The sequence below is a fragment of the Somniosus microcephalus genome, chromosome 9, assembly GCF_052327205.1.
Source record: "Somniosus microcephalus isolate GS21.2 chromosome 9, FLI_Smic_1.0, whole genome shotgun sequence".
NCBI classification, from domain to species: Eukaryota; Metazoa; Chordata; class Chondrichthyes; order Squaliformes; family Somniosidae; genus Somniosus; species Somniosus microcephalus.
In genome coordinates, this window is record NC_140995.1 from 95,921,450 (window position 1) to 95,943,809 (window position 22,360).

The window sequence follows — 22,360 nt, forward strand, 5'->3', positions numbered from 1 at the left end:
GGAGGAACAGCCCTCACATGATGCCTTGAGTTATCATCTCATGCCCCCCATGGTGGCACAGCCCTCACATGATGCCCTGAGTCAAATGTGCATGTGTGTGACCATGAAGGGCCATGGGTGCTTGCTGACAGATGGCCATTGGGGCATAGCGCACCCTGTAGCCATAAAGTCAGGTGCTAATGGAAGGATGCATAAGTTTACATAAACACCACTCACCCTCATGACCCGAGTGAGGTCGTTGAATTTCTTCCTGCACTGCACAGGGCTCCTGGTCGCCATGCTGCTGGAGTTGGCCCTCTGAGAAACATCCCTCCAAGCTCGTCGGTAGTCCTTATGATTAGGCCTCCTGCCATTGTCGGGGTAGAGGACATCTCACCGGCGCTCCACTGCGGCCACCAATTCCTCCAGAAACTCATTGGTGAAGCGCTCTGCTCTCTGCCTCACCCTCTCCATCTGCTCCAAGTTTTTTGCCCCAGAGAAGGGCCTGCGCCGATTTGCAGGCCTACAAGGTGCAGAGTGTGGATGCTGGAGCTGCCTGACCCACCCCTTTAAGAGCTAGCCGGCGCCCGGAAGTCTCGTGGTCATCGGTAATTGAGAGCACCTGCGCTGCGCCCGCCCGCCCCGATATTGGGTTGCGCCGGCAGGTTAGCGCCTTAGGAGCCCCATGTAACGCCTGAACTCGCGCCTCAATCAACTTTGGGGCACTGCAACCCAATATCGCGCGAAGTGGCGATAAGTTGCGTCTGGCTATAAAATTTGCGCTGCGCCAATTCTAACGCCCCAAGCGGGGCTATACCCAATTTCTAGGCCTTTGAATGTATGCCTGTGGAGCAATGAGTGAATGTGTGAGCAGGCTGAGAAGGAACAACAGGAGAAGGATGAGACTTACTCTGAGCTGGGGAAGCATCCTACTTCAGCTTGTTCCACTCCCACTCTGCCCATTGCCCCTAATCCGTAAGGTGGCATCATCAAATACCCTTAAGGATGTCACAATATGGGGACTTCCTCCGGTTCCTTTCTGATCGCTTCTGTTATGACATTGGCCTGGAAGCATCAAAGCAGAGTTGAAATGTTAGAAGTGTGAGTTGGATGGTGAGGAGTGGGGGCCTGAATCTTTTGTCTGTTGTGTTATTGGGATTTTTGTGTATCGGTGGTTGGGGGGGCGGGCGGGGGGGTAAGGGGGAGCAGCATTTCTGCATAATTATTTACATTCCACTTACTGGTCTTGACACGTGTATCCAGCCCCAAGGTGGAGAATGTTGGGCATGCTTAATCTGGACAGATGGTCCTGGGTTTGATTTCCAGTCAGCGTTGAGTTTACTAATCTCAGCAAGGACAGCATTTGGAGTGCAGCAACTGGCCCCAGCTTACCTGGGCTGGGGAGGGGAAAAATCAGCTCGCAGTTATCCAGTGACCCTTGGTGAAAAGTACATATGTGAACATTGGTTGAGGATAGGATCAGGTTCATCTGTGATGCACCTTACAGTTGAATAACTTGCTAATGCTCACTCTCTAAGGACACACGTGACTACTTCGGTCACTACTTACTAGAGAGGTGCAGACACCCAAGAAATCACATCCCAGTGAAAGCCAATAGTCTAGATATTAACTCCCAGCGTGATTCCTGGAAGTGAGGTCTGAGGCGGGTAAGCTATCTGACCCCCCACAGCATGAGGCCTGGGAGATTAAAACTCTGGGGCGGTATTTGCCCAAACTCGGTGGTAAGTCATAGCTGGTCACCCCTGGGGGAGGAAGAGAGAGACACACAAACTGGGGAGGGAGAGAGAGAGAGCAACACAAAATGAGGTAGGAAGAGGGAATGAGAGAAACACAAACTAGGGAGTGAGAAAAAACACAAACTGGGAGCAGAAGGTGTGAGAAACACAAACTGGAAGGAGAGAGAGAAACACAAACTGAAGGGTTTCATTTGGTTTTGGTTATAATTATTATTTGAATAACTTGCTGTACATTGTTAAAAAGTCATGAAATTGTGCAAAAACTTTAGTTAGAAGTTACTTTTATCAATGTTGAATCAATGGTATTTACTTGGTGTTTCTCATTGCAGTCGATACAGTGGAAATATCACAGAAGTAGTTTTTATTTAAACGTTACCTCCTTAAATCTTTCTATTCTTTTGTTTTTTTTAATATATTACGTTGTTCATCTCACTATAAAACAAAAAGTTATGTTTTATTCAGGGCTTGGTGATACTATGACACACAACTAAGGTAAATGCAATAACAATTTCAAACAGTGGGCAAATGGCACATGATCAAATGTCATGTGATTAAGCATCGCATGAGCAGTGTCATGTGATCAAATACCATGTGATCAAATGTCACATGATCAAATCTCCAGCAGTACCTCAAACCAGAATTGGAATCCCTAGGGTGGGGGGAGGGAAGCTTGGGGCAGGGCAGGCTTAAGGTTTCCTTGTGGGGGCAGGAGAAGCACTTCTGCTCCTCTTGGCCAACAATGACAGCAAAACATTTTTTTAATTACTTCCTTTACTGGACCTCCACTGGCCTCGAATCTACTTGCCGCCAGATTGGTCTGACTGGGAAACCACGAAGGCCTGCCCTGCTCAGGCCTCAGGTAAAAATTGCGATTGGGCCCTGATGATGTAGGACCTTGTTGTCTTCTGGCAGGAGTCTCATGCTCCTGCTAATAACAGCACTTTAAAATTACATCCTGCGGGAAGGCAATGGGATCGGAGGAGGTAAGCTGCTGTGTCGATTTTAACTGTCCACCAACATTCCCTCTAAACTGCACGGCCGCACAGCTGTTTGCCAGTCCCATGCAGCCCGGGACAAACTTTTTCAACACGAAACTGTGAATGGGCTGTGCAGCCCCTTAAAGGGGCCATGCATCCAAAAAAAATTAGGTGGAACATTGCTGCCCACCCACCCGGTTTCTGCAGGGCAAACAAAGTTAACATCAGCCCTAATGACTTGAGGAGAGGAAAACGGACTGTAAAAAAGAAAATCTAATCCATTTATTTAAACAACTTTGATAGTAACATGCAAATGTACTCCGTTAAGATGCCAGCATTATTCTTAAAGGGAGTGCAATGTATTATGAATCAAACTAGTTTTATATATTATAGACACGTTTCCTTCCTTTGGAAGATATAAGAGTGGCTGCACACTTTACAGCTGAACATACAAAAAGAAAAGAAGAGATAAAGCTGTAGGCATCAAATGCACCTTAAAATTCAAATGTTTGGCTAACCTGACCTATCATAACCTTAGCCGCCACAATCCTTTCCTTCTCTGAGTAATTACTCTACAGTAGGCGGATGTAAGTCAGATTCATGGCTTGTTGATTTTTGCATGATAGTCACTGTTATTTTAAGCTTCATTTGTGGTTATATTGGATGTTATAGACACTGGTTATAAAAGCCAGACAATGTTGAAAACTCCCTGATACTATTTCATGAGACGAACCTTGGAAACAGCACAGAAAAGGGGTCAGATCAAACTGAAGGAAGGATTATTTCTCTGCCTGACTTTTCCATTGAACTGTCCAAGATTCAAAGAAGTTCAACCTAGTGAAACAAAGCCTGTGGGAGTTGAAACGGTGCTATGCTTTAATGTACCCCGCTAAATAAAATATTTTCAATAATGATTGTTCACGTATCATGAACCACCCCATTGAGATGGAGGAGCTCTTGAACCAAAGATCTGTAAGGGAGCCTGAGCAGAAGATCCAGCTGGCCCCGGTCACTGCGTAGGAGGGCAGACAACGACAGGAGGCAATCCGGAGGAGTCCTGACCGCTTATAAAAATACGCTCCTTAGAGGTTTACTGAATACAAGACAAGGCCAGAAGTAAAGCTTAAAAGAAAGCAATGACTTACAAACAAACTGGTGCAGATCGGTTTCCAATAGACTGCTGAGAATGGAGGCAGCTCCCTTTTTTTCCTGCAAGTCTGGACTCTAGTCATTTTTTATGGTTAACTAAATAGAAAAATAAATTAAAAAGGAATAAATATGTTGGACATACCTCCCTAGGAAATACTGCAGCCTGTAGAGCTCCCGGAGGGACTAAAGGAGGCGCATGAGTGGCCTGAGGTAGATAGAGGTGGAAGATGAGATGGCAGTGGTTGCTGATTTAATGGTTAGAAAACATTTGTTCTTGGCTGAGGAACTTCAGCAACCAGACACACAGGCCACCTTAGCCCCCAAAGGCTCGTGGAGGAAAGCACCAGCCGGACACTTCACTGCCTCCTGACCCTAAGGGACAAACCGAACCGAAGCAGGAGACTGGGAAGATAATGTTCACCTTCACCGCTTGGTTAGGACCACCCGCTGTTTAAACATGTTCAATTTTCGTTTCCATTAATTTCAATAGAAATTAAAATCGGGCAGAATGTATAAGAGGCAGGCGATTCACTCCAAGCAGTGTTCATAAAGTTAGCCCAAGGATTGAAAGGGGAACTAATTACAAGCAGCAAGAGGAGAGATGATATCAAAAAACATTTGGAAGGCACTCAGATTTCAGTTCATTGAAAAGTTGTTAGAATTGACATTGTGGCCTTAATACTGCTCTTCCCAGTGCCTGGGGGGATAGAGAGAGGAAAAGGGGATGGAGACGTGCTACATTGGGTCTCTGTCGCCATTTACCTTGTGCTGAGATTTCTGGGACTTTCTGAGGCAGGTGCACTTGGGCCTACACCTAGAACAGACACAGGCACAGGGTAGCTGTGGTAATGAGGCAGGATAAGGAGCTCCTGGCCCTTCCAGATCACTTTCCTGTGGTTTCTTTGAAGGTTGACCATTTCTACAGGTGTCAAAAGAAGCTGACAGTAGTCCCTGTTCCTGGGACCTCCACAGGTCAGAGGGTCTGAGTGGACCAGGCAACAAAACAAGAGATGCTGCAATGGTACGTGTTTTCTTTCTCTTGCAGCCTCCCAGTAGACCTTCAGAACTCAAGGCCTTCTGTCTGCTGTTTTTCAAAAGCAGCCAGAAAGGCCCAAGGCTGGCAGCTACTGTTTGCACCTCAATCCCATGGTGAACAGCTGGTAGGGTGTGGGCCTGTGCTGAGGGTGCCCATTAACTTCAGGTGCTCTGAGCTCTGTGGACAGGCAAGGTGGGGGATTGCCTTGGATAATGAGTTGCTGAATGTTTCCAAAATGGGAGTGGTGGTTGTTGTGGACGAGAGCCACATGTCTGTATATGGCTGATTTGGTGTTTGTGGAAAAAGGGAACAGTTCTGGTCACCACATTACAGGAACAATCTGATTGCATTAGAGAGGGTACAGAGGAGATTTACGAGGATGTTGCCAGGACTGGAGAATTTTAGCTGCGAGGAAAGATTTGATAGGCTGGGGTTGTTTTCTTTGGTACAGAGGAGGCTGAGGGAAGACTTAATTAAGGTGTATAAAATTGAGAGGCCTAGATAGAGTTGATAGGAAGGACGTATTTCCCTTAGCAGAAAGGTCAATAACTAGGGGGCATAGAGTTAAAGTAATTGGTAGAAGGATTAGAGGGGCACTGAGGAGAACTTTTTTCACCCAGAGAGTGGTGGAGGTCTGGAACTCACTGTCTGAAAGGGTGGTAGAGGCAGAAACCCTCATCACATTTAAAAAGTACTTGGAGATGCACTTGAAGTGCCGTAACCTACAGGGCTATGGACCAAGGGCTGGAAAGTAGGATTAGGCTGGATAGCTCTTTATCAGCCGGCACAGACATGATGGACTGAATGGCTTCCTTCTGTGCCGTAAATTTCTATGGGGGAGAAATTGGGTATAGCCCCGCTCGGGGCGCTAGAATTGGCGAAGCGCAAATTTTATCGCCAGGCGCAACTTATCGCCACCTCCAGCGATATTGGGTTGCTGCAGCCCTGAAGGTGATTGCGGCGTTAAATCAGGCGCTGCACTGGACTCCTAAGGCGCTAACCTGGCGGCGCTACTCAATATCTGGGCGGACGGGTGCAGCACAGGTGCTGTCAATAATCGATGACCACGAGACATGCTGGCGCCGGCCAGCTCTTAAAGGGGCGGGTCCTCTAGGTTCAGCAGCCACACTCATCGCCCTGTAGGCCTCAAATTCGGCGCTGTGCAATCTGAGGCATTGCAAACTTTGACCAGATGGAGAGGGTGAGGCAGAGAGCAGAGTGCTTTTCCCAAAGGGTAATGGATGCTTTGGTTGACGCAGTGGAGCGCCGGCGAGCAGTGCTGTACCCTGACAATGGCAAGAGGCCTCCTCAGAACGAGTACCGCAGAGCTTGGAGGGAAGTTTGTCAAAGAGCCAACTCCAGCAGCGTGGCGCCCAGGACTCCTGTGCAATGCAGGAAGAAGTTCAACGATCTCACTCGGGTCGTTAGGGTGAGTGGCTTGTTGGCAATCTTCTTCATCCCTCCATCTGCACCTGACTTTATGGCCAGAGGGTGCGCAATGCCCCAATGGCCATCTGTCAGCCAGCACCCATGGCCCTTTCTGGGAACGCACATGCACATTCAAATCAGGGCATCATGTAAGGGCTGATCCACCATGGGGGGGCATGAGATGACAACTCAGGGCTTCATGTAAGGGTTGATCCACCATGGGGAGACATGAGATGACAACTCAGGGCATCATGTAAGGGCTGATCCACCATGGGGGGGCATGAGATGACAACTCAGTTCTTTATTTGAATGCACGCAGCATTCGTAACAAAATTGACGAGTTGACGGTACAAATAACTACACATGGGTATGATCTGGTGGCCATTACGGAAACATGGCTGCAAGATAATCATGACTGGGAACTAAACATACAAGGGTATTTGACAATTAGGAAGGACAGACAGGAAGGAAAGGGAGGTGGGGTTGCTGTGTTAATCAAGGATGGAATCACTGCAATAGTCAGAAATGATATTGGGTCAAAGGATCAGGGTAGTGAAATAGTTTGGGTGGAGATAAGGAATAAGAAGGGGAAAAAGTCACTAGTGGGTGTAGTCTATAGGCCTCCTAACAGTTGCAACTCTGTTGGTCAGAGTATAAATCAGGAAATAGTTGGGGCTTGTAATAAGGGAACAGCTATAATCATGGGGGATTTTAACTTTCATATTGACTGGACTAATCAAATTGGGCATGGCAGCCTCGAGGAAGAGTGCATAGAGTGTATTAGGGACGGGTTCCTTGAGCAGTATGTAACTGAACCAACCAGGGTGCAGGCAATCTTAGATCTGGTCCTGTGTAATGAGACAGGATTAATAAAAAATATCCTAGCAAAGGATCCCCTTGGAATGAGTGACCATAATATGGTTGAATTCCAAATTCAGTTTGAGAGTGAGAGAGTTGGATCTCAAACCAGCGTACTGAGCTTAAATAAAGGAGACTATGAAGGTATGAGAGTAGAATTGACTAAAGTGGACTGGGAAAACAGATTAAAGTGTAAGACGGTACAAGAGCAGTGGTCTACATTCAAGGAGATATTTCACATGTTTCAAGATAAATATATTCCACTGAGGAAAAAGGGGAGTAAAAGAAAAGACAGCCATCCGTGGCTTAGTAAAGTAATAAAGGATAGTATCCGACTGAAAACAAGGGCATATAAAGTAGCCAAATCTAGTGGGAGGATAGAAGATTGGGAAGCATTTAAAAGCCAGCAAACAATAACTGAAAGATTAATTAAGAGAGGGAAGATAGATTATGAAAGTAAACTAGCAAAAAATATAAAAACAGATAGCAAGAGTTTCTACAGTTGTATAAAAAGGAAAAGGGTGGCTGAAGTGAACATTGGTCCTTTAGAGGATGGGACCGGGAAACTAGTGGTGGGGAACATGGAGATGGCAAAGACGCTGAACAAATATTTTGTATCAGTCTTTACAGTAGAGGACACTAAAAATATCCCAACACTGGACAAACAGGGGGCAATGGGGGGGAGGAGCTAAAGACGATTAAAATCACTAAGGAGATGGTACTCAGTAAAATAATGGGACTTAAGGTGGATAAATCCCCCGGACCTGATGGCCTACATCCTAGGGTCTTGAGAGAAGTGGCGGTAGGGATTGTGGATGCATTGGTGATTATTTTCCAGAACTCCCTGGACTCAGGAAAGGTCCCGGCAGATTGGAAAACTGCTAATGTAACACCCTTATTTAAGGAGGGAAGTAGACAAAAAGCTGGAAACTATAGACCAGTTAGCCTAACATCTATGGTTGGCAAAATGTTGGAGTCCATTATTAAGGAAACAGTAACAGAGCATTTGGATAAACATAATTTAATAGGACAGAGTCGGCATGGTTTTATGAAGGGAAAGTCATGTTTGACAAATTTGCTCGAATTCTTTGAGGATGTAACATACAGGGTGGATAAAGGGGAACCAGTGGATGTAGTGTATTTGGACTTCCAAAAGGCATTTGACAAGGTTCCACACAAAAGATTACTGATCAAGATAAGAAATCACGGGATTGGGGGTAATATACTGGCATGGGTGGAAGATTGGCTATCTAACAGAAAACAAAGAGTTGGGACAAATGTTTCATTCTCGGGCTGGCAATCGGTAACTAGTGGTGTTCCGCAGGGGTCAGTGCTGGGACCCCAACTCTTTACAATCTATATTAATGATTTGGAGGAAGGGACCGAGTGCAACATATCCAAGTTTGCCGACGATACAAAGATGGGAGGGAAAGCAGTGAGTGAGGAGGACATAAAAACCTGCAAAAGGACGTAGACAGGCTAAGTGAGTGGGCAGAGATTTGGCAGATGCAATATAATGTTGGAAAGTGTGAGGTTATGCACTTTGGCAGAAAAAATCAAAGAGCAAGTTATCTAAATGGAGAGAAACTGCAAAGTGCTACAGTACAAAGGGATCTGGGGGTCCTGGTGCATGAAACACAAAAAGTTAGTATGCAGGTGCAGCAGGTGATCAGGAAGGCCAATGGAATCTTGGCTTTTATTGCAAGGGGGATGGAGTATAAAAACAGGGAAGTCTTGCTGCAATTATACAGGGTATTGGTGAGGCCACACCTGGAATACTGCATGCAGTTTTGGTTTCCATATTTAAGAAAAGACATACTTGCTCTCGAGTCAGTACAAAGAAAGTTCACTCGGTTAATCCCGGGGATGAGGGGGTGGTCATATGAGGAGAGGTTGAGTAGATTGGGACTCTACTCATTGGAGTTCAGAAGAATGCGAGGCAATCTTATCGAAACATATAAGATTGTGAGGGGGCTTGATCGGGTGGATGGCGGTGAGGGTGTTTCCACTGATGGGTGAGACTAGAACTAGGGGGCATAATCTAAGAATAAGGGGCTGCCCTTTCAAAACTGAGATGAAGAGAAACTTCTTCACTCAGAGGGTAGTAAATCTATGGAATTTGCTGCCCCAGAGAGCTGTGGAAGCTGCAACATTAAATAAATTTAAAATGGAGATAGACAGTTTCCTAGCTGATAAGGGAATTAGGGGTTACGGGGAGAGGGCAGGGAAGTGGACGTGAGTCTAGATTCGGATCAGCCATGATTCTATTGAATGGCGGAGCAGGCCCGAGGGGCCGTATGGCTTACTCCTGCTCCTACTTCTTATGTTCTTATGTTATGTAGAATGTTTCAGAACTTCCCGTCCTTTCTCCTGCAGGGCAAGCTGGCTTGGAACCGGAGGGAACAGATTCGTACTGGCGGGGGCCCTCCTCAGCTGCAGGAACTGACGGACCTGGAGGAAAGAGTCCACCAGATTGTTGGAGGCCGGATGATTGGTCCTGTCACCACTGGAGCTGCCGACCCCATTGTGCACAGCGATGGTAAGGTCATCATCTTTTTGAACTCTCTCCTTCCACTTGTTCCCCCCACCAGCATGCTTTTTCAGTCTGGACCCATGTCAGAGCATTGCAGCACTCTTGCATCCCTTGCTGCCACCCTGGCCTTCCACTAAATCCACTCTTCAACCTCCCTGCTTTCAGATGCTGCATCACCAGCTCGGGAGCCGGGCCATCTAGCTGCCAGGGACACTGACTCTGGAGGCGATGAGCAGGAGGAAGCCGGACCATCCGTCCCACCCTCAGGCAAGCCAGCCCATCTGCAGACTGGGGATAGTGCTTCCCTGGAAGGGAGCGGGGGGCATGGATCTGAGGAGGAACCAGTTGCAGGAACCAGCGGCCTCCAGCAGCGCAAGGGGGGTAGGGAAGTTCGGGAGCATGAGCTGATGGCTGCAGTTGCAAGGATGCCTGGAGCCATCAAGACACTGGCAAGGAGTGTGCAAGACTTCGGGGCAGCCCTGGAAAAGACTGCCCAGGGCGTGGGGACATCACTGGAAAGGACTGTGCAGGGCGTCGCGACATCACTGGAAAGGACTGTCCAGGGCTTCACCGATGCACTGGCACCTGCCACGCAAGTGCTGAGTGCTGCCACGCAGTCTCTCGCTGGCCTCATGCAGAGGCAGATTGAGGCCACAGAAGCACTGACTGCTGCCACCCTCCATGGATCAGGCAGGATTACCCGGGGCCCTTGCAGCACCACAGCAGGCCAGCAATCTGTGGACCAGCCGATGGGTCCGCATGCTGCGGTGCTGCCCCGTCAGAGTGCCAGTGTGTCGGCCGACCACGGAGCAGGTGTCCGCTCTCATGATGTCAGCATTCCTGATGCCAACGCTGGCACGTCTCCACTGCAGCTGCCATCACCTGCAGGACAGATTGCTTTCACCCATGCCCAATTGGAGCAGTCAGCATCCGGCCCCTCCAAGCCCAGAGTCCGTCCAGGCCATCCCTCAGGGGCATCAGCGCTTTCGGACAGTCAGCAGGCCTCCCCCAGCCTTCATACATCCACTGGGGTCCCATTACGGAGGAGCTGCAGGGAGGGAAGGGGCCGTTCTCGCAAGAGAAGTAGACCACCATCAAAGGGGATGATGGGCCTCAATAAATCCGAGACTCGATGTTAGCGAAACAAAACAAGGCTTTTATTGACTTAGAAGGTAACACACAGAGGAGAATGTATCTTCCATCCAGAGGTCTGCCGTACTGGATGTGCTGCAGGCTGGGCCAGCTTACATAGGAGCCAGGTATGGGCGGAGCCCTACACACAGTACAATACAATGGAAATGAAACTGAAACCAACCACAGTCACAGGCAGAGAAATACTGATGAGTGATGAATGGAATATTTCATCACATTCACCCCTTCTATAGATTTAGTCTGTTCGGTGGTTTGATAGTCCTCTGCGACCGACGTGGCTGTTGTGGTGCCGCGGGTGTCAGCTGGGTGTCCCCGGTGGCCTCCTGGGTCTCTGCCGGGGGTGCCGCCAGGGTTGTTGAAGGGGTAGTTGGTGGGGGTACCGTTGGTCGATGTTCTTCCGGGGGTGATGAAAGAGTAGTGGGTGGGTAAGAGTTGCTGTGGTCGTTGTTGCTGCTGTTGTCGTGGTTGTTGTCGTTACCGGCTGGGGCGACGTCTTTTATGGACACGGTGTCCTCCCTTCCGTCGGCGTGCCGGACATACGCGTATTGGGGGTTGGCGTGGAGTAGGTGCACTGACTCCACGAGAGGGTCCGTCTTATGGCCCCTCACATGCCTTCGCACGAATACCGGACCTGGGGTGGAGAGCCATGACGGCATGGATACACCTGAGGTGGATTTCCGGGGAAAGACAAACATTCGCTCGTGAGGCGTGGCATTAGTGGCAGTACACAATAGCGACCGTATCGAATGGAGCACATCTGGGAGGACTTCCTGCCAGCGGGAGATAGGGAGGCCTTTGGTCCTTAGAGCTAGAGTGACTGCTTTCCATACTGTCCCGTTCTCTCGCTCCACTTGACCGTTACCCCGGGGGTTGTAGCTGGTGGTACGGCTCGTGGCGATCCCCCTGGACAGCATGTACTGGCGTAGCTCTTCACTCATGAAGGACGCCCCCCTATCCGTATGGATGTAGCTCGGCATACCGAACAGGCAGAACAGGCTGTTGAGGCATTTAATGACCGTGGCGCTGGTCATGTCTGGGCAGGGGAAGGCGAATGGGAAACGAGAGTATTCGTCCACAATGTTCAGGAAGTAAACATTGCGGTCGACGGACGGGAGGGGGCCCTTGAAATCTAAGCTGAGCCGCTCAAAGGGCCGTGTAGCTTTGATTAAGTGGGCTCTATCTGGGCGGTAGAACCAAGGCTTGCACTCAGCGCAAGTGCGACAGTTCCTGGTCAGGGACCGAACTTCCTCAATCGAGTAGGGTAAGTTGCGGGACTTTATGAAGTGGAACAGCCGCGTGACCCCTGGGTGGCAGAGGTCATTGTGGAGGGTCTGTAGCCGATCCCCGGTGGCGCTGGCACACATCCCTCGTGAGAGGGCGTCGGGGGATTCGTTAAGGGCCCCTGGCCGGTAAATGATGTCATAATCGAAGGTGGAGAGCTCGATCCGCCACCTAAGAATCTTATCATTTTTAATCTTCCCCCTCTGTTTATTATTGAACATAAACGCTACCGACCGCTGGTCGGTAAGTAGGGTGAAGCATTTGCCGGCTAGATAGTGGCGCCAGTGGCGCACTGCCTCCACGATGGCTTGGGCCTCCTTTTCTACGGAGGAGTGTCTGATCTCGGGCCCTTGGAGGGTCCTCGAGAAGAAAGCTACGGGCCGCCCCGCCTGGTTGAGGGTGGCCGCCAAGGCAAAGTCAGACGCATCACTTTCCACTTGAAAGGGAGTGTTCTCGTCCACTGCCTGTAGCGTGGCCCGCTCAATATCCTGCTTAATGCTTTTGAAGGCGGCATGGGCCTCAGCAGAGAGCAGAAAAGAGGATGCTTTCAAGAGGGGGCGGGCTTTGTCGGAGTAGTTGGGGACCCATTGGGAATAATAAGAAAATAACCCCAGGCACCTTTTCAGGGCTTTGGGAGTGTTGGGCAGGGGCAGCTCCCGTAGGGGGCGCAATCGGTCGGGGTCTGGTCCGATTTCCCCATTCTCCACCACGCTGCCTAGTATGCAGAGGCGCGTGGTGTTGTAAACGCACTTGTCCTCGTTGTAGGTGAGGTTGAGTTTTTGTGCGGTTTTCAGGAACCTCTCGAGGTTCGAGTCGTGATCCTGCTGGTTGTGACCGCAGATGGTGACGTTGTCGAGGTAGGGGAAGGTTGCCTGCAAGTGGTGGTCATCGACCATGCGGTCCATCTCCCTCTGGAAGACCGAGACCCCATTCGTCACCCCAAAGGGGACTCTGAGGAATTGGTAGAGGCGTCCGTTCGCCTCGAAGGTGGTGTACGGGCGGTCCTCTGGTCTGATAGGGAGCTGGTGGTATGCTGACTTGAGGTCGATGGTGGAGAACACCCGGTATTGGGCGATTTGGTTCACCATTTCTGATATGCGGGGTAGCGGGTAGGCGTCTAGTTGGGTGTACCTGTTGATCATTTGGCTATTGTCGATCACCATCCGTTTCTTCTCGCTACCCCTTACCACCACCACTTGGGCGCGCCACGGGCTATTGCTGCGTTCAATAATGCGCTCTTTCAGGAGCCTGTCTACCTCGGTCGCGATAAACCGCCTGTCCTCCCAGCTGTACCTCCTGCTTTTGGTCGCTATTGGCCGGCAGTTAGGGGTAAGGTTCGCGAATAGCGAAGGCGGCTTTACCTTCAGGGTAGCCAGACCGCACACTGTGAGGGGCGGCTGGGACCCACCATAATTGAGCGTGATGCTTTGGTGGTAGCACTGGAAATCCAGGCCCAAGATCATGCTCGCACATAGATTCTTCATGATTAATACTTTAAAATTATCGTATACAGTTCCGTTAACGGACAATTGTACCGTGCAGTAACCCATAATGGTCGATGTCTGGGTTTTATCAGCCATAGAGATGGTACCCCGAGTAGGGACCACCTTTAGGGAGAGTTGTTGTACCAGTTCAGGGTGGATAAAACTCTCCGTGCTTCCACTGTCAATTAAACATTTAACCCTGCACCCGTTTACCTCGATGTCCACCATTGATTTGGATAGCGGGTGCGGCCTGGTCTGGTCCACTGTGACCGATGCCACTGTAGGGCCCTGATCGAGACAAGATGGCGTCCACGCTGTCTGCTCACAAGATGGCGGACCCCACGAGGTCGGGCAAGATGGCGTCCAAGATGGCCGCTCCCACGGCGCACACGTGGCGGTGGCGGGTTTTCCGGCGGGGTTCCCTCTGCACACCTTCCCGAAGTGTCTCTTCTTACCGCACTTAAAGCAGGTGGTGCCTTTCGCCGGGCACAGGTTTCTGGTGTGCTTCGGCTGCCCGCAGAAGTAGCAGTTGGGTCCCCGACGCGTCGCGGCTGTCGTAGGGCTTCTGGGGGGAGAGCGGGGCCCCGACGGTGTCGGGCTGCCGGGCGGGGAAGATGCCTTCCAAGATGGCGGCGCCCTTGGTGCACACGTGGCGGCGTGGACGGCGCGGGCTGAAGAGTAGGCGTCCGAGTTTCTCTGGGCCACATCTAGGGATCGTGCTGTGTCCGCAGCCTGTTTCAGGTCCAATCCCGTTTTTTCCAGCAGTCTCTGCCAGATGTAAGTGGAGCTGAGGCCTGTGATAAAGACATCGCGAACAAGCTCGTCAGTATACACTGCAGCTTTTACATCTTGGCACTTGCAGTCTTTGCCAAGCGTTTTCAGGGTGCCTAGGAACTCCTCCACCGATTCCCCAGGTCGCTGTGCGCGAGTAGCGAGCAGATGCCTAGCATACACCTCATTCGTAGGCTGCTGGTAATGCGCCTTTAAGATGTCGCAGGCGGCCGGGTACGTGTCGGCGTCTTGGATGAGGGGGTAAACCCGGTGGCTTACCCAATTCCGCAGAATTCCGAGTTTCATACTCGCAGCGTCCGTAGCGTCTTTGACGGCTGCGGAATTGTCCAGGAAGAATTCCATACACATAAACCAGTGTCCGAAGCGTGCCGATGCGTCCGAAGCATGCTGGTCCAAATCCAAACGTTCGGGTTTCAAGAGTTGATTCATTGTGTTGAAAATTAAGTCAATAAAATTGATGTGCCTCAATAAATCCGAGACTCGATGTTAGCGAAACAAAACAAGGCTTTTATTGACTTAGAAGGTAACACACAGAGGAGAATGTATCTTCTATCCAGAGGTCTGCCGTACTGGATGTGCTGCAGGCTGGGCCAGCTTACATAGGAGCCAGGTATGGGCGGAGCCCTACACACAGTACAATACAATGGAAATGAAACTGAAACCAACCACAGTCACAGGCAGAGAAATACTGATGAGTGATGAATGGAATATTTCATCACAGGGGAAAGAGTAGAAGGGGCTGCAGAAACGTCCTATTTCTAGAAATCAAGGCCGTGGATGCTGGTCTGAATGTTCGTCATGTTTTGGATAGTCTCCCGGGTGTGCGAGTCACGGATGTGTTAGTTTGTTAGTTAAGCTTTCAGTTGCCATTGCTTTGTCATGCTGGAAGGAAGCACAGTTTTCAAAATAAACAAAGAATTTTAATGTCATTGGCCATGTCTGCTATTTACAATCATTGTGGCCTTCATAGGTTTTGGGTTATTCGAATGGTTCCATTCGTGGTCTTCGAATGGCACCAAGCAGTCCGTGAGAGGGGCCTAGAACTGACTCCTTATCAGCCTCAGACGGATGGCCCTTCCACTTTCTCGGACCCTCCCGTCTTGGTCCTCCTCCTCCTCCTCCTCCTCCTCTGCTGGTCCTTCAATGTCTGCTGGCATTGGCTGGGTGCGCAGGGTGGCGAGGTTATGGAGCATGCAGCAGACAACGACGAAGTGGTAGACTCTCTCTGGTGAGTACTGCAAGGCTCCTCCCGAATGGTCCAAACAGCGGAACCGCTGCTTGAGCACGCCGATTGTGTGCTCCACAATGTTCCTCGTCGCCTGATGGCTGACGTTGTAGTGCTCATCTGCAGGGGTGCTGGGCATACGGAGCGGGGTCATCAGCCATGGGCACAGTGGATAGCCCTTGTCGCTGAGAAGCCAGCCTTCTGGGTGAGCCTGGGCCTCGAAAAGGTCAGCGACTGAAGTCTGGCGCAGGATGAAAGCTTCGTGGCTGCTGCCTGGGAACTGTGCCTTGACCGCCAGGATCAGCTGCCGGTGGTCACAGACCAGCTGCACATTCAAGGAGTGGAACCCCTTGTGGTTGCGGAACTCCTCAGGATTCTGTACAGGCGCCCGCAAAGCCACGTGCGTGCAGTCAATGGCGCCCTGCACCATGAGGAAGTCCGCTATTGCCGCGAAGCCCTCTGCGCGCTCCTGCTGCTTCTCCGGTGTCACATTGAAGGATATGTACTGACGCCGCCTTTTAAACAGGGCATCTGTAACCTGCTGGATGCAGCTATGCACCGCAAACTGGGATATGTTGGCAATGTCCCCAGTTGCTGACTGGAAGGAGCCGGTCGCATAGAAATTCAATGCAACTGTTATCTTCACAGCCACCGACAGAGAGGTCCTGCACCTTATCTGCAGCTGCAGATCTTCCTGAAGCAGGTGGCACAGCTCAGTCACCACCTCCTTTTGGAATCGCAGCCTCCTAACACACTGCTCCTCCGACATGTTGAGGTAAGAGAACTGCTGCCTGAATACCCTGGCAGCGTAAGGTCTGGTGTGGCGACGTCTTTTGGCCCTCCTCCGTCTGGCCATTCCTGGCCCTCTCTCCCTCCATCCCTGTGCCCTTTCCAGATGGTCGAGCAGCAGAACGTTCCCCTCCAAAGCAGCCCCCATAATAATAGGTCAGCAGAAATTAAATAGGGTGTAAACGCTCACCAGCAGCAGGGTGATGGTTTGAAGGCTGAAGGTCCTCTGGCAGCGCTGGGTCACTAGTGAAATGGCTCAGAGTTCAACTTTGCAACTCTGTGTAAATCTCAAATAAGTTGTGCTCCCAAAATGGCTGCCGCTTTTACACCAGTGCAGTCCCCTTTAAATAGCGCCCCCCTAAGCCCGAGAGCCACTGGGGAATGTTCCAGGAAGCTGTCCTTATTAGCGCCGGGCGGAACAGAATTTCCGGTCCGGGGCGCCAAAAAGGCGTTGCACACTGAAATGACGTCATGATCTGCCTGCGCCCGCGAGCGGGCGCTAAGATTTAGCGCCGGCGCTAAAAGCCCACTCAATATGGCAAGAAGCGCTGGGTTCACTGCGCCCGCCCGAAAATTGGGTAATGCCCCAATTCTCGGCCTCTTTAGGCACTAATCGCTGGCGCTAGCAACCAAATTTCTATGATTCTATGAACATGGTGGCAGAACAGTTCCGTTATTGGCCGCAGGAAATAGTTATGGAAAGCTATCTCTTTGGAGCTGTGCCTGAAAATGTCTCACAGATAGCAAAGGGCTCTCCTGTGCAATTCCTTCCTAAAGTGGGATCTTGTGAAGGAATAATTATTAGTCCTAGCCCTTTTCAGGCTACCCTGAATCAGGCGTATTCCCCAGACGTTCCCCTTCAATTAAAGTTAGAGATTGCCGAATCCTATAAGATGTTTAATTGGGTCTAAAGGTCCAGACTATCTCTCCCTAAAGGAAAGGAACGACCTGAAGATGTTACCGTCCTCCAGATAGCACTTTTAATAAGTTTAGCTAGACTGTAACCTTCCAGATATTATGAGGGTCCGGAAAACTCCCTCAGAATTCTGCAACTCCTCACCAAAGAGTGCACAGAGATTGAGTTTGTGAGTTTGATACAGAAGTACTATGTGAGACAATTCTAAAAATATATAGATTTATTAAAGAACCGACATGTAATTACAGCTGGTGATTCAATTGCAACTTTAACAGTTCAAAATACAAACAGCTTACAATTCTTATTCTCAGAGATCCTTATTCTTAAATCTTAACTTCATTACATTTTTACATTTCTAAGTCTTATTCCAGGATATCCACCAAAATCAAAATACCTTTGATTATCAAAGGGTTGTAGGCTTTCAGAGCCTGTCATAGAAACATAGGAAATTAGAAGATAGGAGCAGGAGTAGGCCATTCAGCCCCTCTAGCCTGCTCCGCCATTCAATGCGATCATGGCTGATCATCCAAGTTCAGTACCCAGTCCCTGCTTTCTCCCCATACCCATACCCCTTGATCCCTTTAGAAATATATCCAACTCCTTCTTGAATATATTTAATGAATTTAATGAATTGGCCTCTACTGCCTTCTGTGGTAGAGAATTCCACAGGTTCACCACTCTCTGGGTGAAGAAATTCCCCCTCATTTCTGCCCTAAAAGGCCTACCCCTTATCCTTAGACTGTGACCCCTGGTTCTGGATTGCCCGACCATCGGGAACATCCTCCCTGCATCTAATCTGTCCAGTCCTGCCAGAATTTTATAAGTTTCAATGAGATCACCTCTCATTCTTCTAAACTCCAGCGAGTACAAGCCCAATCGTCCCAATCTCTCCTCATACGTCATTCCTACCATCCCAGGTATCAGCCTGGTGAATCTTCGCTGAACTCCTTCCATGGCAAGAATATCCTTCCTCAGATAAAGCGACCAAAACTGCACACAATACTCAAGATGTGGTCTCACCAAGGCCCTGTAAAACTGCAGCAAGACATCCTTGTTCTTGTAGTCAAACCCTCTCGCTATGAAAGCCAACATACCATTTGTCTTCTTAACCGTCTGCTGCACCTGCATGCTTACCTTCAGCGACTGGTGCACAAGGACACCCAGGTCTCGTTGCACTTCCCCTTCTCCCAATCTATTGCTATTCAGATAATAACCTGCCTTCCTGTTATTGACACCAAAGTGGATAACCTCACATTTATCCACGTTATATTGCATCTGCCATGCTTCTGCCCAATCAACCAACCTGTCCAAATCATCCTGTAGTTTCTCGGCATCCTGCTCACAGCACACTCGCCCACCCAGCCTTGCGTCGTCTGCAAATTTGGAGATATTGGCCTAGAAATTCAGCTGTTTGCGCCAGCCGTTAGCGCCAGATTTCCGGCGCTATCCACTTAGCGCCCGGGCACCGCCGGATCTGCGCCTACGCTGAAATTCAGCTGGGCTTTAGCGCCGGCGCAAAGTGTTAGCGCCCGCTCAGCTGCGCGCGCATCTTATGACGTCATTCCGTCGTGCAACGCCGTTTGTGCGCCCCAAACCGGAAATTCAGTGGCGCCCGGCCGATGTGGCCGTGGCGCTGCTAAGAACTGTGAAATGGAACTCAACAGAGGCCCTGTGGGATTCGGGGAGCGCTAATTAAAGGGCACATCCACTCACCCATAAAAGCCAGCCATTTCGCTGCAATGACTTGACTGGTTTGGATTTCTGCACAGAGAGCAAGGCACAGAGATTACTGATTTCGGACACCATAGGAGAGGTATTTTTGGCTTCTAGCCAGTGCTTTGACATTTGCATCCTTGTGATTTTGCTGTTTGGAACTTTGTAATGGGGGCTGCATGGGGGGCCAACCCTCAGTTCCTACATTTTGTGCGAAGGGCTCGCAGACGCTTTGAGAGAGGGCCAGGCATGCCTAGACGCAGAGGGGCCATTAGGCGTCGCCAACGTAGGCCTTACCCAGTCAGGCAATACCGGCAGCAGGTCTCATATCTCACCATGACTGCGGCGCATTGTGTTAAGAGGCTGCGCTTCAGAAGGGAGGTGGTTGAAGAGATCTGCCAGCTGCTTCATGCAGATTTGCAGCCACAGCTCATGTCCACGGCGTCTCTCTCGGTGGAAGTGAAGGTCACGGTGGCTCTCAGCTTTTATGCAAGCGGCTCCTTCCAAGCCGCTGCTGGGGACATCGCGAACATCTCCCAGTTCGCCGCGCATCGCTGCATCCGACAGGTCACCGAAGCACTTTTTGCGAGGAGGCACCAATTCATCTCCTTCCCCATGACCCAACACAAGCAGGAGCAGCGTGCATTCGGATTTGCCAGGATCGCGGCCTTCCCCATGGTGCAGGGCGCCATTGACTGCACGCATGTGGCTATGCGGGCACCTATCCACAATGCCGAGCAATACCGCAACCGGAAGGGCTACCATTCCCTAAATGTGCAGCTGGTGTGTGACCACAGGCAGTGCATCCTAGCTGTCAATGCCCGCTTCCCAGGAAGCAGCCACGATGCCTTTATCCTGCGCCAGACTACTGTGGCTGACATGTTCCAGGTACAGCCTCCACCAAGGGGATGGCTTATCGGGGACAAGGGCTACCCTTTGTGCAGATGGCTCATGACCCCGCTCCGCGCGCCCAGGACCCCAGCGGAGCTGGCATACAACGAAAGCCATCAAGCCACAAGGAACCTAATAGAGCAAACGATAGGCGTCCTCAAGCAACGGTTCCGTTGCCTGGATCGTTCGGGCGGGTCTCTTCAGTATTCACCGGATAGAGTCTCCCAGTTCGTCGTGGTGTGCTGCATGCTCCACAACCTGGCTATCCGCAGGACTCAGGCACTGCCACCTGACATTGCCCCACCACCTCAGGAGGACGAGCAGGAGGACCCTGAGGAGGAGGAGCACCAGGCCAGGAGGGAGCGACAAGGTCCAAGGGCCGTCCGCCGGGGGCTTATTGCTCGACACTTCTAGGCCCCCTGTCAGGGAATGGCCTGGCCCACTGAACGCAGCCGCTTCGCAAGCCCTCAGCCGGTTAACCCAACAACCACTTGAAACATGACACCTGCACATGGTGAATAAATAAACATCTTTATTTCAAAAACTCAGGGCCCTTCCCACATGGAAGAGCAAAACAGAGAAGACCCCCAAAAAACAGTAACAAACTTCTGTCACTCCCAAAACCTGGGGAGGACTAACATAACATCACCATCCAAATGGCCTTCGTCACTGGCCTAACAAAAACAAGCCCCCCCCACAACACAAAGACCCCCATAAAACCAAACCACATAATGCCCCCCAGAACAGAAGCCCCCGCATCACCCAAACCCTCGCTCAACACACTCTATTCGGTGTGGCGAGAGGGCGAGTCTGTCGACAGCCGTCTTTTGCCCTGGCCCGTCCTGCTGCTGCGCCTCAAGCTGGGCCGTGAGGCTGTGGCGAGGCTGGGGGAAGGATCCTCAGGGCGACAAGGCGTCTCGCCAGATGCCCTTGGGGGTCGGCCTACACGAGGGCGGGCCCGGGAGGGGCCGGCTGGTGGCTGCTGCAGCTGTGGGTGGCCCTCTTCACTGGCTGCAGTAGCTCCTTGCACCCTGGCTGGGGGAGTCGCAGGCTCGCCTGCACCAATGGGGACAAGGTGGGTGATGCCAGGCGCGCGCTGGGCGCCAGACACACGTGCACTCGGCCGGCCTGGCCGGGGAGCAAGCGCGCCAAACTGTTGGTTGCCAGACCGGTGTGCGGCAGCAGGGCGGCGGCTGGCCTGGCGATGCCTCCGCGCCAGTGCGAGGGCGGCAGAAGTCAGTGCCCCAACTGCGCCGGCATGTCCCCGCATCTGCAGTGCCATTGTCTGCACAGCACCTCTCAGCTGGGGACTGGCGTGCTGCGCTGCCTCGAGTTGTTCGACCCCCCTCTCATGCGCTGCCACAAGGAGCTCCACCCCCCTGGCGTGCGCTGCTGCGAATAGCTCTAGGCCCCTGGCCTGGGATTGGCCGAAAGCCACCACACTTTGAGCGAGGCTTTCGATGGCGTGAGGCATCTGTGCCACCACCTCCATGATTTCGACGTGCCGGCGCTCCGACGCCGCCGACATCTCGTCCAGGAGGCGCACCTCCTGGGCGACGTCCGAGTCCGGACTGGAGGGCGCCTCCACCCTCTGGCCAGAAGGCTGGCGTGCCGCCGGAGCGTTGCCGCGTGCGGCCACGCCACTGGGACCAGGTTCTGCCCTCCCCTCCACCGCCTCCCCCCTCTGGGCAGAAGGCTGGTGTGCCGCCGGAGCCTTGCCGCGTGCGTCCATGCCACTGGGACCAGGTTCGGGGCTCCCCTCCCCCACCTCCCCCTGGCTCTCTGGCACGCCAGACGTCTCCCCTTCATTGCCATCTCCTGGAGCGGAGGAGGGTTCCCCCGATGAGCGCCTTCCTGCTGCTCCTCGACGTCCTCCTCCTCCGAGGGCCTGGCTGTGTGGGCTTCAGGGAGCACCTCCTCCTCACCAGCTGAAAGCAGGAAGGCACAAGTGTAGCTTTAGAGTGAGGACAGGCCGACAGCGAGGGAGGCCGCACTGGTGCATTATGCGCATTTTTCGGCCAGTGGGGAAGGATGTAGATCTGATGCGCGAGGGCAAGGAGAGAGGTGCACCCGGTCCTGTCCTTACCAGTGGGTTCCAGTATAGGGTCGGCGTCGCCGAGCGCCACAGGCCCAATCACTGGGTGACGCAGCAGTCGGGCCACCCTCTCTTCCAGAGCCGTTAGCTCCTGGTAATCGCGAGGGCCTCCACCAGTGACACGCAGGCTCCTGGCGTTCCTCGCCAGCTTGGCCTGCAAGAGAAAGGAGGGCGTCTAAGTACAGTGTGGTGCCCCGTTGCTGTGTGTGAGGCCTCCCATGGTGGAATAGCTTGCACAGTGTGGTGCCCTGTAGCTGTGTGTGAGGCCTCCCATGGTGGAATAGCTTGCACAGTGTGGTGCCCTG